This window comes from Thamnophis sirtalis, unplaced genomic scaffold, assembly GCF_051295495.1.
Source record: "Thamnophis sirtalis isolate CommonGarterSnake01/CBP01778 unplaced genomic scaffold, rThaSir2_p1.2 scaffold_2, whole genome shotgun sequence".
Classification (NCBI taxonomy): Eukaryota; Metazoa; Chordata; class Lepidosauria; order Squamata; family Natricidae; genus Thamnophis; species Thamnophis sirtalis.
Genome location: NW_028261382.1, coordinates 166,442,250 through 166,456,485, shown reverse-complemented (window position 1 = coordinate 166,456,485; position 14,236 = coordinate 166,442,250). Strand labels below are relative to the sequence as shown.

The following is a 14,236-nucleotide window of genomic DNA, read 5'->3' as shown; positions in this document are numbered from 1 at the left end:
AAATCTGTTCCTCATGCCAAAAACTTCGGGAAGTTGGAGAGCTATTCTCGACTTGAAGCTCTTGAACCAACAGCTTGTGTACCGCAGGTTCAAGATGGCCTCGCTTAAATCCATTCTAGCAGGCATACGGGAGGGGGATTACATGGCTTCTATAGATCTCATGGAGGCTTATCTCCATATTCCCATTATCCCATGCCACAGGCAGTACCTGCGGTTCTCCTACCTGGGCCGCCACTTCCAATACAGGGTCCTTCCCTTTGGGTTATCCTCTGCAACTAGGTCATTCACCAAGGTACTGGCGGTGGTGGCAGCCTACCTAAGGGGCTTTCCCATTAGAGTACATTGCTACCTGGATGATGTCCTCATCCAGGGGGCATCCCCGCGTCAGACAAAGGCGGACCTCTGGCAGGTCATGGACACCCTTCATGGGCTGGGGTTCTCCTTCAACTTCAAAAAGAGTTCCCTCACCCCGTCAAGTAGAATTCTCCATTTAGGAGCGGTCATAGACTCCCGTACAGGAAAGGTTTTTCTCTCCCCGGGCCGGGCACTGCACACCAAAGCAATGTCACTGGGCAGTTGGGCAGAGAGACATCTGCGGTCGATCTGGGCGGAGCACATCACGGGTATCAACAACCATCAGGCCAACTGGCTCAGTCGAGAGAGGGTGGACAACGGAGAGTGGAGCCTGTCCCAGGAGCTGTTCCAGAGCATCTGCCGGAGGTTTGGACGGCCAGTAGTGGACCTCTTCACTACTCCAGCCAACACCCAGCTTCTGCGGTTCTTCTCTCAGCTCCCAGCTCGGGGAACAGAAGGAGTTGATGCCCTTCGCGCAAGATGGCCAAGGGGACTTCTGGACCCTTTTCCTCCCTCCCTCTCCTTCCTGGGGTAGTTCAGAAGCTAGTCAGGGAGCAGGGAGAATTGATCCTGCAGTATGCTGCAGCTGTCAAAAAAGCCAACACAGTTCTAGGCTGCATTAACAGAAGGATATAATTTCTCCAATTTTTCACCCTGTGGAGTTAGAAGTTGCTGTTACAGTGACACAAATGGATCAGAACAAAGAAGACTGGAAAATATCCACAAAGGGATTGGTCTGCTTGGAAATGTAACAATGATTCAGGATGGTCATTGTTCAGTGAGCATCTACTTAGAAAAAAAAAGTGTTTTTCTTTTGAGCATGTGCTTTAAACATAAACCTGTTTGTATATTAACACAGCAAAGAAATTGATATAAATATGAAAGCATTATTGATTCTGTATGGTGGAAGATTGAGAGAATTAGTGAGGAATGAAAAAGTGATGAAAAGTCCTGACTCTGAGAAAGACTATCTGGTTTTGTCAAAAGTGGATATTGGGGGGGAAAAAATAGATAATGGAAGAAAAAGAGGTAAAGGAAACCTGATTAAAATTAGAACAATTGTAGAAAGAGAAAGTAAAATCTGTATATGAATATATTGATCTCTCAGCTGAATAAATGGAAGTATTGTAGACATAAAGAATGGGGAAAATGTTTAATATGCATGGAGTGAAATCTGTGCAGTTGTGTTAATGTAAAAATAGTCAAAAATAGCCAGATGATATAACAGTCAGATATATTCAATATTAGTTGAATGGCCATGCCGAGTGTATTCCCAAAACTAAATATTCCCCCACTCTGTTTAATAAGTAACTTGGCTCAAGCATGTTCTTAGATTAGAACAAAATTCTAGATAGGGACAATCCCCTCTTTTTTAATACAAATTTATTATTATCGTTGAAAGAGGTTTTTGTCCCATGCTTTTTCAGTTCTTTATATTAATTTATTAAACCCTTGTCCTTGGCCCATTTGACCTCTAAAATAATATGTCAGCTAATAGCAGACAACAATTGGGGCACAATGCAGACAGAAATGGAGGCATATCAGTTTAATGCAGGCTGTTCTGTCGTCACTGCAGAAAACCGTAATTCTTGTCCGGAAGATGATCAATCTGACTTCGTGACAGCTGCTCTTACTGGCAATGATTTTCCTGGCCTTTGTAGCTGTTTACTGCTATTCTCACACATCTACATAGGGGGAAGCTGCCTGTAAATATAACCAGAAAAGTATAGGACAGATGTGATGCACTTTCGTGAACATGCATTTCCAAAACAGTATGACAGTACCACTACCACAGAAAGGAATAGTAATTCTGTGTACCCCTAATCCCAACAGGTATACACACCCACTCCTCACGTAGTGATTGGGCGATAATACAACAATAAAAATATTCACTTTCCGACTGATGGACTCACTTAGACCAAATTTCATGCATCTAGCAACAGTGTACAATGGCGTGACAGCCATGCTGGAATAGCTGTACAAGAGTCATTTATCTGAATGAGACGCAGGAGCTGGTGATTTTTGCATTCTCTCTCCCTCTCTCCCTCCCTCTCGCTTTCTCTTTTTGCTTAGTGACTATTTCACAACTGGCCAATGGAAGAAGACTCGGTCTCTAAGAGAGGAGTGGATTTATAGCAAATTGTATAAAAGGTGTGAAGGAGGGAAAGACTGTAGTAGATAGATTATAAAATCCCAGGCCCAGTGCTTGTTTTTTTTTTTACAAAGTTATGTTTGCTGTAAAAATTGAATTAGGAAAAAAAAATGATCAGAAACATATCAACTAATAATTTGATTCTCAGCGTTAAATAATACTGAGCATATACCTGACAGATCAAAGACAACACTTTGATAATTTTGTTCTGTTATTTTTCTTCCACATATATCAGTGGTGGGTTTCAAAAATTTTTTGAACCTACTCTGTGGGTGTGGCCTCCTTTGTGGGAGTGGCTTGCCGCCCATGTGACCTGGTGGGAGTGGCTTGCTGGCCATGTGTTCTTTCTCTCTCTCTCTCTCTCTCTCTCTCTCTCCCTCTCTCCCTCTCTCCCTCTCTCCCTCTCTCCTTCCTTTTGTCTCTCTGTCCCTTTTTCCTTTTTTTCTTTCATCTCTCTCACTTTTTCTTTCTTTTTTCTTTATTTCTTTCTTTCTTCCTTTCTTTCTCTTTCTCCCTCTGTGTGAGTCTCTCTCTGTGTGTGTGTGTCAGTGGTGGGTTTCAAAATTTTTTGGAACCTCTTCTGTAGGTGTGGCCTGCTTTCTGGTGGAACCTCTTCTAACCGGTTCGGTAGATTTGACGAACCGGTTCTACAGAACAGGTGCGAACTGGTAGAAACCCAGCTCTGACATATATCCTACAGTTGTACTGGAGCCCTAGCAACGTATTATCATAGTCTGCTAGTTCTAGAGTGTGTGTTGAAGCTTACATAATTCCTTCTGAAGGCGTTCCCTAATGGCTTGAACTATAGAAACCTACTTAATTGTTTAAAGAAACCATTCTTTAAAAACATTCTGATTCAAAGGAAGAGTGTCTTTGTTTGCCCTGAATTGCTAGGAGGCTTATGAGTAACTTCTGGGTCTGAAGTAGAACTCCTATTTTAATGAGTTGTTTGGCTGCGTATCAACTTGGTAAGAATAACATTTGTTATTAGCTGAAGCAAAAGGAGTCTCTCTGTCGGTAAAATTTAATACAACCAGTTCTTAGAATATACATAGATATATACACACTTAATGCTAATGTCTTTTAATGGCTATACATTTAGGGAAGACAATTCATTTTTCTTTTTTGAAGAAATGTGTTGCAGTGTTCTAATTTCTTCTCTGCCTGGCGCAACGATGACATTAGAACTTCTAGCTTGCATTGTTTTCTTTAAAAGCTACAGAAAAAGGAAGATTGGCAAGAGAATAGCAGCAGTATCATTTGCAACATTCATAGGCAAATGTAGAAATGTTAGCAAGATAAATGCATTTTGGGACTCACTTTCTTATTTTCTAAAAAAAAATTCCATAAATTATCCTGCATCACTAGACACTAGTAATTTGGGATAATGAAAAGAAAAAGTCTTCGGTTGTAAGTCAAGGACTAAACTGTATGTCGCTGTGACTCTTAAGATGTAGGCTGGAAAGTGAATTCATGGTGTTTTCATCACTATAGTATATAGGACCAGTCTTCTTTATATATGTTAGTGGAAATAATTTTCAGAACAATAATGGTTTTCTCTCCTTCTCCCCCTTCCCCAATTTTCTAGACCAAATAAATGCTGTTTATGAGTTGTCAGAGAATTTGGCCAATTATATTTTGTTCCATTTCCAGTCTGTGTAGTCTGCTTCCTACTGATGTTGTCATAAAAGTCTATTCAATTTGGCTCGAATCCTTTAAAGAAGCTATATTGCTTTTAGAGGTTGATTCGAAACTCTACAGGGGACAGACCTTTTAAGTGACTTCTGAAATTTGACTTTTACGTTTTTTGCAACATTAGCGTATCAGTGCTTAGTTGTTTCCTAAGAACATGAATTTGGATTTGCAGTAAGGCAGATTCATAATGCTTTATTCCTAGAAAGAGAATGTGGCTACAAAAATCTCGGATTTAAAAGCAGGCTTTTGAAAAGTTTGATTGTCACTATCCTCTCTATTCAGCTTTCCCCAGTCATGCATTTCAACTTTCCATTTTCTGCTTGCTTTTTAGGTTGCTGAAAGACACTCAATTTTTTGTAGTTTGGTTGAAATGGAAAGAATCCGAGGCAAAGGCTGTCCCTTCTCCTAACTACTACTAAGGCATTTACTCAAAAGTTCATAACTGCTGTTAAGAGGATAGCACTAGTGCCCAGGATGATGAGGGGAAACTATATATATACATATACATATACATACATACATACATACATATCTATATCTATTAGATTTTTACTAAATCTAATTATAGATGGAAGCAGTTAGCTTCCTCCCATAATTGGGGCTTACCAGGGGTTGTAAAAATCTAATAGATACCTTTCACCCTGGCTTCGCTGATAACGGATAAGAGCCTGTGGCCTAATGGCTAAGAAGTCTGCCTAGTATGTAATATAGCCCAGGTTCAAATCCCAGTAAGGGTATGGCTAGCTGATGAGAGCTAAATAGCTTGAAATAGATCTATACTAGTCTCCCTTTATTTATTTATCAGCACAAATAAAAAAACACAAATATAACAAAGGCAACAGTAAAAAACATTGGGTTTCTGTCGTGATGGACTCTTGTGACAAGCTGATTGACAGATGATGGAAGCAGTTAGCTTCCTCCCATAATTGGGGCTTACCAGGGGTTGTAAAAATCTAATATATATATATAGTTTTAATGCTCAGTTTTTCCTTGGCAAAGATTTTCAAGGGAAGGATTCCTTGGAGTGCGCTAGGCGAATTCTGTGTGAATTGTTCTCACAAATTAGGGGACTAAATGGGGGAGGGAATAAGCTGGCTATGTTCCCAGTTATAATTTGACTATGTGATTCAGTTGGTCTGTTAAATCCGTTATATTTTCTTGCAGCTTGGATTAAAGAAAAAGGAGATTGCTGAACTCTGGCCTTCATCACAAGTTCAGATTTGGAATTCTGAATTTCAAGGCTTTGACAGGAGGCTATATTTTTAATACATGGCCGCCTTTGCAGCTTTTTAATAGAGCTTTAACTGGTGAAAGCATTTGCATCATTAAAGCTGTGTTGCAAAATAAGAGCACAGCAAACAGCTTCCACTGAATAAGGCTATTAAGTCATTTCACTTTTTATGGTTTATTCTACACACAAATGTCAATGGCCGGACAGGCTTTTTTCTCCCCTTATTTGAAGATGAAAGGGATTCAAGCAGGGTTTTTTTTTCTACATTTCAGGCATGTGTTTTACCATTGATTTATGGCCTATAATTCACAGTTCAACCTGATGATGTCCACTCAGGGGTAGCTTTTGTGAATTCAGTGGGATTTGCTTCGAGGTAAATTTAAAACCAAGTCCTTTTTTTTAAAAAAAGCTATTTCTCTATTAAAAACCTGATTCTCTAGGTTTCAGATAGAAATGCAGCAAAGTTGGATTCGTACAAAGTTTGAAGGGATGGGAAAAGGCACAGGAAACGATGCAAGATCTCCATTGGGATAAACTCCCTCCCCCTCCTTTGGAAATATTTCCAGAGAGAGCCCAGAGTTGAAACTTGCAATATGAAACCTTTGAAATGAAAGCTCTGATTTCCCTAGCTAGATGCTGAAACTCTTCTTGCACAAGCGAATCTGTGAGATGCGCAGAAAACCCTGAATATTTTTACAGCCCTTATTTTACTCAACAAATACATCTGGATTCCTCATGAACCTTATTAAATGGAAATGTAACCCACTGTTTAGTTTGGGCCAAAGTTGTTTCCTAAGCAAAGCATTACCCAATGATTCCATATGAATCTTCTCCCTCTGCTCTGTTGAAAACATTTGCATGTCGGGGTGGGGGCTGGGAGTGTGCATTTAAAATGAAAGATTCATGCTCTTTTTCTCTGTGGGTGGTCAGAAAACAAGAGCTTCAAACTGTAGCTAAAATACAAGTTTGCTTCAGCCCAGAGTCTTCAAAGGTTTCCAGGCTTCCCTGCATTATGATGCAGTCCGGAAGTGGTGTGGGAGGCATTTCTGAAGCCATTTTTTTTAAAAAATAAGAAACATATACAGCTCCCATTCTTATTTCCTTCAAGCTGCAAGTTAATACATGCACAGCTTTTTCCCTCTTTCTTTGCCCAGGGATTTCTCAGTGTTTCCATTAGTTGCCCTTCAGTGTGTGAAAATATCTGCTACATGAATTGAATTGGCAATGTGAAAGGATAAATGCTGGATTTCATGATTCTAATATTCCAAGGTTGAGTAATGCAAGAAGATGGGCCATGAGTTGCATCAGTCTGGGATTGTTCCAGGCCTTAATGTTGAGTGGATTTCTGCATCCTGTCCTTTGATACTAGAAAGAAAGATTTTCAATGCCTGTGCCTTTAGCCTGTGATAGGAGCAGTAGTGATGGTAGAATTTTTGGATCTAAATATTACTTTTGGTCATTCAACCATTTTTCCTATGGGGCTTGTCATGTGTGATGCCTCCCATTCCTCTTCTACATTTGAAACAACCACATTATGAAGTAGGTCAAAATGATAATGTTGTCTATGTTATATGCCATCTCTCTCTCTCTCTCTCTCTCTCTCTCTCTCTCTCTCTCTCTCTCTCCGCGTTTGTGTGTGTGTCTTTCTGTCTGTCTGTGTGTAGTGTAGTGTAGTGTAGTGGTTAGAGCAGTACCTTTGATGTGGGATACTGGGGTTCAAATTCCAGCTGGCACCTACATTACTGGTGGAGGTCCTTGGGCAAAGACTCCCTAACACCTCACCTGTCTACTTCAAAATATAAGAGTGACCTGGACTAGGAAAGTCATGCCAGCTTGGACAACACCTGGATTAACAAGGTCCACATCAGATGTTGAGGAACCAGGACAATCTGATGATAAGTGGATTGCTGCAACAAAATCATACATGGGCGAGACAAGAAAACCTTAAACTGATGGCATGCTACTACAACAGCCATCCTAATGAGAAGGGATGTATATATAGAGCCGAGGTGGCACAGTGGTTAAATGCAGCACTGCAGGCTACTTCAGCTGACTGCAGTTCTGCAGTTCGGCTGTTCAAATCTCACCGGCTCAGGGTTGACTCAGCCTTCCATCCTTCCGAGGTGGGTAAAATGAGGACCCGGATTGTTGTTGGGGGCAATATGCTGACTCTGTAAACCGCTTAGAGAGGGCTGAAAGCCCTATGAAGCGGTATATAAGTCTAACTGCTATTGCTATTGCTATATATATACTACCGTCTTATTACAGTGCACAGCTGCTGATATGAGGCATGAGATCATGGATAAACTACCTACAATCAACCCTCGAGACTGATTATCAAGGCTCAGCAAAGAAGTATGCTAGAAGATGCCAATGGAGCCATCACAACAATCCCTACTACCACAATAACTCAAATCAATGAACTGATATATGCTGCAGCCATTGTAATCTTGGACAGATAGCTGAGATGTCAGACATTGGGAAATCCTACCAGACAACACTAGCCTCAGGCAACAGTCTGAGATCATAGCAGCACAAAAACAAGCACCAAATCCATAGAAGCAAGAGTCTACCACACTAGACAGGACTCAATGTGCAGACTACGCATGGAAGCCTCGGAGACGGACCAACACATAGTGGCATGGGATAAGATGCAGGCAGGACAGCATACACTGAACAGCACAACCAAGTAGCTGTCATTGTGTCCAGGAATATCAGTGTAGAATATGGACTAGACTCTCCAAAGTCTAGATGGGAGGTTCCCACAGAAAATTGTGGAAAATTGGAGTGCTAAAATCCTTTGTAATTTCTAGATCCCAACAGACAGGCAGATACAACCAGATATTGTGGCAGTAGACAAAGACTAGAAGGCAGCAGTGGTGATAGAGGTAGTGGTGCCTTCTTTTCAAATTTTATGGACTGTCAAAGTACAAATAGTGATGTAAGAGCAAGGATAGAGAACCTGTGACTTTCTAGATATTTCTGAACTACCATATGCCTCGCTACTGCCTCTATTTTTAATTCAACGACATCTGCAAAGACCTTAAGTTGCCTACCTCCACTGCGCTGCCCTTTTAGAATGGGTAGAGGTGGTATAGAAATAGTCCCTACACGAATGAAGGAGAGACGACTGCATTAGGCAGTGGATATTGTTTATTGTCTTGGAGAAAAGGCTTAGCAGGATTTCAGAATAGCGAAGTTTTCTTTCACAATGCTCTGTCGAATTAAAGGATATTGCTCCTGCTCGTTTTAATGTAGCTTTAAACTTCCCAACAGTTCTATTCTTTTGCTTTCTGTATTTTAATCCAGGGGTAAGCAATTTGAGGACACCGGGATGCATAGAGGCACATTGTTTGGCACTGTTTTGGTTCTGTTCCCTTTACATTTAGGGTTGGATATCTGCCAGTTATATATCAAAATGAGATTTTGTGGTCTTCTGTTTGTGCTCTTCTGCTCTTTCCCTTTCTAACAGAAGGTCTGGTAAGACACATTCATTTTACTCCATCCTACAGGAAAACATACAGAGTTGACTAATTGGGATGCTATTCAGTTAAGTATGGTACATGAGAAAAATGAATGGAATTTTCTTGGCAATACCTTATCCATGTTATGAACAATTTGGACTGTTCTAATCTAAGTAGAGATGGTTTTATGCATTCTGTGAGCTTCCCATGACCTCTTTTTCAGTCAGTCTCAGCCGCAATGGATCTTCAACCTTTCTGGATACTTTTTTTTTTGAGTGTATAGTCATTGTTAATTTGTTGTACAGGATCTAAACATTATCCCTCAAATAATATTTGAGTATCGAGGGAATTATATATTTTGTGCCATGGAAATGTCATTATAACTCAGCTATTGTTAGTACAGCTGTATAGTTGCTTTTTTACAGTATTACAGAAGGGTAATATTAGCATTCAATGAAATATGGATTATTCTGCTGACCTCTCTCACACTACTTTGCCTCCTACAGAATATAAGCTTGGCTGATTTTGTGTGTGTTGTTGAAGCAGCTTGAGAATATACAGTCAGTCCACTATGCTAAAAAAGGGGGAAATATATAGAAATATTATTTTAAAAAAAATGAAATATCCAGGTATTTTTACTTAAAAATCAGGACAAAAAAAATCATGTTACATAATTAAATAGAACCTTGCCTGTTCATCGTATTATCAGAACTGGGAATTTTCATGAAAACTGGAAGTATTCCTCTTTTTTTCTGGTTCTGAATAGAAGAATCATAGTAAGCATCCCTTTGGACATGGTCTCTAATCTATTTCTTGTCTTGTCCAAGGCACATAGGTACATTGGCTTAGCTGAGAGCAGAAACAAAACAACATTAACAGTAAAATTAAAAAATAATTTGGGATGTTTGACTACTTATAAAATAAAACTACAAATAAATAAGTCAAGTTCTTTTGGGGAAGAACTATTAGCTACATACTGAAAGATCTGCTCTATTTTTTTTTTATATTTCCTCCTATTTCCAAATTTTTGTTTTTTGTAACATCACGTCTTCATAAATCTAATACTTTTGTTGCGTGACCCGACAAATGCGCGCACGACAATAGCGCACTGACAAAACCGCGGTGAGAAAACCGCGACGTCATAAACGCGCCCACAACAACGCGCCGACAAAACCGCGCCCACAAAAGCGTGATTTAAGTTAAGGTAAGGGTTAGGGTTAGGGTTATTACGTTGTTTTTGTTGTTTTTTGATGGCGCGCTTTCGTCGGCACGCATTTGTCGGCGCGCTTCTGCGCTCATTCGTCGGCGCGATTTTGACCTTGTGGTTTTCTCGCCGCGGTTTTCTCAGCGCGCTTTTGTCGACCGCGCATTTGTTGGTGAACCCTTTTGTTGGCCTATGACAAGGGGCTTTGAGTTAGGGTGCTGGTAAAAGTTATTTATTGAAGATAGTGACAATTCTCCTACGGATGGCAGTGTTATGTCAGCAGCGTAGGAATATCATCTCAACCTGTGTGAACAAATGTTTGTGGTTAGATCTTTGAAACCAGGTTTTCTTCTGAATGATTTTGTTGATAATTAAAAAGGGTCTGAGTATTTGAAATAAACACATTTAAGCCAGAAATGAAAATAAGATGCATAGTATCTGGATTTCAGAGCCCTGGTAGTGCAGTGGTTAGAATGCAATACTGCAGGCTAATTCTGCCCACAGTCTGGAGTTTGATCCTGACTGACTCAAGGTTGACTCAGCCTTCCATCCTTCCAAGGTCAGTAAAATGAGAACCTGGATTGTTGGGGGCAATATGCTGACATTGTTAACCACTCAGAGAATGCTGTAAAGCACTGTGTTGTGGTATGTAAATCTAAGTGCTATTGCTATTATTATAGTAGAAAAACAATGCAATAATACTTATCCATTTGCCAGATGTTTGCTGCAGTGATTTAGAATAAGGAATGTTATGTATTTAGTAATACAATTTACCTTCTCTCTCCCCCTCCCTCCCCCTCCCCCCTCTCTCTTTAAACAGGCTTGGTCCTCCAGCTGATGGTAATAAACTTAAGGAAACATGAATATCTTCCAGGTAATAAATACAATTATTACACAAAAAATCAGTTCCATGTAGAAATTTTCTGTGGTGTAAATTGCCATGCTTATTTTTTCATAGAAATATAAAAAAAATCACCTGAGACCGGTTCCACCACAAATCCGCGGTAGACTAAAGCGCGCTCGACGAAAGCGCGTACGTGACATCATCACAGCGTGACAAAAACGGCACGCTGTGAGCGGGAAATTTAAAATTAACGCGACAACCTTACCCTAACCCCCCCAAACCTAACCCTAAACCTAAGCCTAAGCCTAACCCTTAACCTAACCCTAAACCTAACCCTAAACCTAACCCTAACGCTAAACCTAATGCTAACCCTTAACCTAACCCTAAACCTAACCCTAACGCTTAACGTAACCCTAACCCTAACCCTAACCCTAACCCTTAACCTAACCCTAACCCTAAACCTAAACCTAACCCTTACCTTTATGTGAATCGGCTTGCTTTAATTTTATTTTAATTTATTTTTAATTTTATTTGTCGTGCTGCTGCTGATGTCACGTACGCGCTTTGATCGGGCGCGCTTTAGTGGACCGCGGTTTTGACGGGTCACGCCTGAGACCTATTAATAGAAGTTGAACATTACTCCATTATGTCTTTCACATTGGTAGCAATTTTTATGTACTCAGTGACAACTAATGCAGTAAACAAGGGAACTCTACCCTTTCCAAGATAATTGGCTATAAGAGCTATGGTGTCAGTTGGGTACTGGGGAGGCCCATGTTATAGCACAAACTTAGTCATTGAGTGATGTTGGGACAGTTTTTCTCTTTTATCCAGTCCACATAGCAAGGTTATTATTGTGAGTAAAATTGGCAAAAGAGAGAATTGTATTTCCTACTCTGAACTTTTGAAGAAAAACAGATATAAATTTTATAAATAAACTTGTAAATCAAATAAATTGAGATTTTTAATAGGTAGAATTTGTCATTAGCTATCCTATTCTTATGGACGGGACGGCGTGGCTCAGTGACTAAGATGCTGAGCTTATCAGACAGAATGGACAGCAGTTTGAATCCCTAGCGCTGCATAACAGAGTGAGTTCCCATTACTTGTTTCAGCTTCTGCCAACCTAGCAGTTCGAAAGCATGTAAAAATGCAAGTAGAAAAATAGGAACCACCTTTGGTGGGAAGGTAACAACGTTCTGTGCACCTTCAGCATTTAGTCAGACCGGCCACATGACCATGGAGACGTCTTTGGACACCACTGGCTCTTCGGCTTTGAAACGGAGATGAGCACTGCCCCCTAGAGTTGGGAATGACTAGCACATGTGTGCGAGGGGAACCTTTTCCTTTACCTATTCTTCAACAGTTGAAGGTTCCTAAATAAAAAATGAGGATTCATTCAACTTTCAAACATGCATTACATTTCTAAAAAATGTATGCTTAGCAGTATATAAAGGAATGCCACATGTGATCTAAATGATATATAACAAAGCATTTATTATTATTTTTTAAATTCCATATACTGAATTTAAATTACGTCCATCTATTCATTAGAGGCTGGATTCTTAGAACAATACATTTATATTCAATTTAATTTACTTAACTGAGATTGTTTATCTGTCTTGGTACACACAATAATCATCCCTGTCACCACTGATCTAATAACGAGATCCCCCGCCCCCATATGATTTTAGTAAATTAATATAAAGGAGGCATTCAAACTTGAAAATAGCAAGGCAATCTTTTGGGGGGAGTATCTGGGAAAAATGTGGATTTTACCTTAGTTCAATAATAGGATCAGATAATTAAATTTTGTTCTGTTTTGTTGAGCAAAGCACAGCAAAACACTGCACAGCAGCGATATATTCATTTTAAAGAGCTCTTGAGGACTAGATATGGATGCTGAGTGCTTCAGAATCCTTTCCAGCACAGTCCTCTTAGCAGATTTTTGATGTTATTTATAAATAATAATTCTGTAATGGAGTTTAGGAAATGGTTTTAGAATATACTGAAGATACTCTAAATACTTAGATATATAAAATTACAGAGAAACATGTATTTCAGTTATTAATTTTGTTCTGGAATATGCAATGATTCATAGATACTTACATTTTTTGAACAAACTAATAAGACACTGCATGCTATTACTTGCTTAATGTTCCACATTTTATTATTGCCAAGGAAACTATGTATGTATGTATGTATGTATGTATGTATGTATGTATGTATGTTTGTACAGTATGTATATATAGATGCATGTATAAGATTGCTTTTGTCGCTTTCTAATTGAGAAACATAGGAGACACATTATGTGGTCAATTTTTCACTTCTCAGGCACGTACATATATACACTCTTTTATGCAACTTGCACATTATATTATTTGGCAGTGCCTGCTTTTAAAATACTAATAAAGTTGTTATTTCCATTTTGTTTTAATTTCCATTTTCTTATTTTAAATACGATAGCAAAAAAAGACCCAGTACTGTAGTTTAGCTTGCTCTGAGATTAGATTGCAGTTTTAGCTAAGGAAAGCATTAGCACACATTCACGCTTTGCAAATAACTAATGGTTATAGCAGGAATCCTTGTTGAAGATGGTTATCATCAATCTTGCCAAACCTCTTTCATATTGCAAGATCTAATCAGGTGATGAAAGAGATGGTCTATATTACAAAGGTCTTAAAACTTGACTTGCCAAAAGCAGATTCCGCTGGTGGCAGAAGATTCAGTGTTATGTTGATCCTGCTTTGTTGGCAGAGAACATCTGGTTACAAAGTTCATACAGTTGGATAAATGTTGCACCCTGTAGGTTTTTTCCCCACTTGGATTGAAGTGGAAGCATTGGGCATATAATTTAACTGAACATAAGGCCAAGATGGTGTTCTGCCATAGTATTTCCATTGGATCTGCATCTGTCTCCATTTCCTCTTCTACTTTGCCTTCATCTTGAACTGGAGAATACTGACAATGTCTCTTTTACCCAAATTAGGTGCATTCGGCAAATTAAACCAAAAAGCTAAATTGTGTATGTCACATAATAAGTAAATGAAATGTATATGTGCTGGAAAGCATTTAATTGGAAGAAAGCTGTATTGGAAGAGCAAATAATACTGGAACACCTTATGAATTCATTATTTATTTATAGAACACTATAAAACCTGGTGTTTAAGTTAATATTTTGTGAATTGTTTTTTAAGATTGTAGGCATCCAGTATATGAGCTCCTTCTATTGTTGGCCTGTGTTGTATTTTATTCCCATACTTTTCCAACTTCTCCATGCCCATCTTTATAA

At 39.2% G+C, this 14,236-nt stretch overlaps 1 long non-coding RNA gene across 3 annotated transcripts in view; it reads left to right on the top strand.

The window, feature by feature from the left end:
- The window catches only part of LOC148049255 (uncharacterized), a 302,843-nt gene that overhangs the window by 40,855 nt on the left and 247,752 nt on the right, over nucleotides 1-14,236 (top strand). For all 3 annotated transcript variants that reach the window (XR_015695686.1, XR_015695684.1, XR_015695685.1), the window contains exon 3: nucleotides 10,921-10,974. This is a non-coding gene — a long non-coding RNA (uncharacterized LOC148049255). The remainder of the gene's footprint in view (nucleotides 1-10,920; nucleotides 10,975-14,236) is intronic.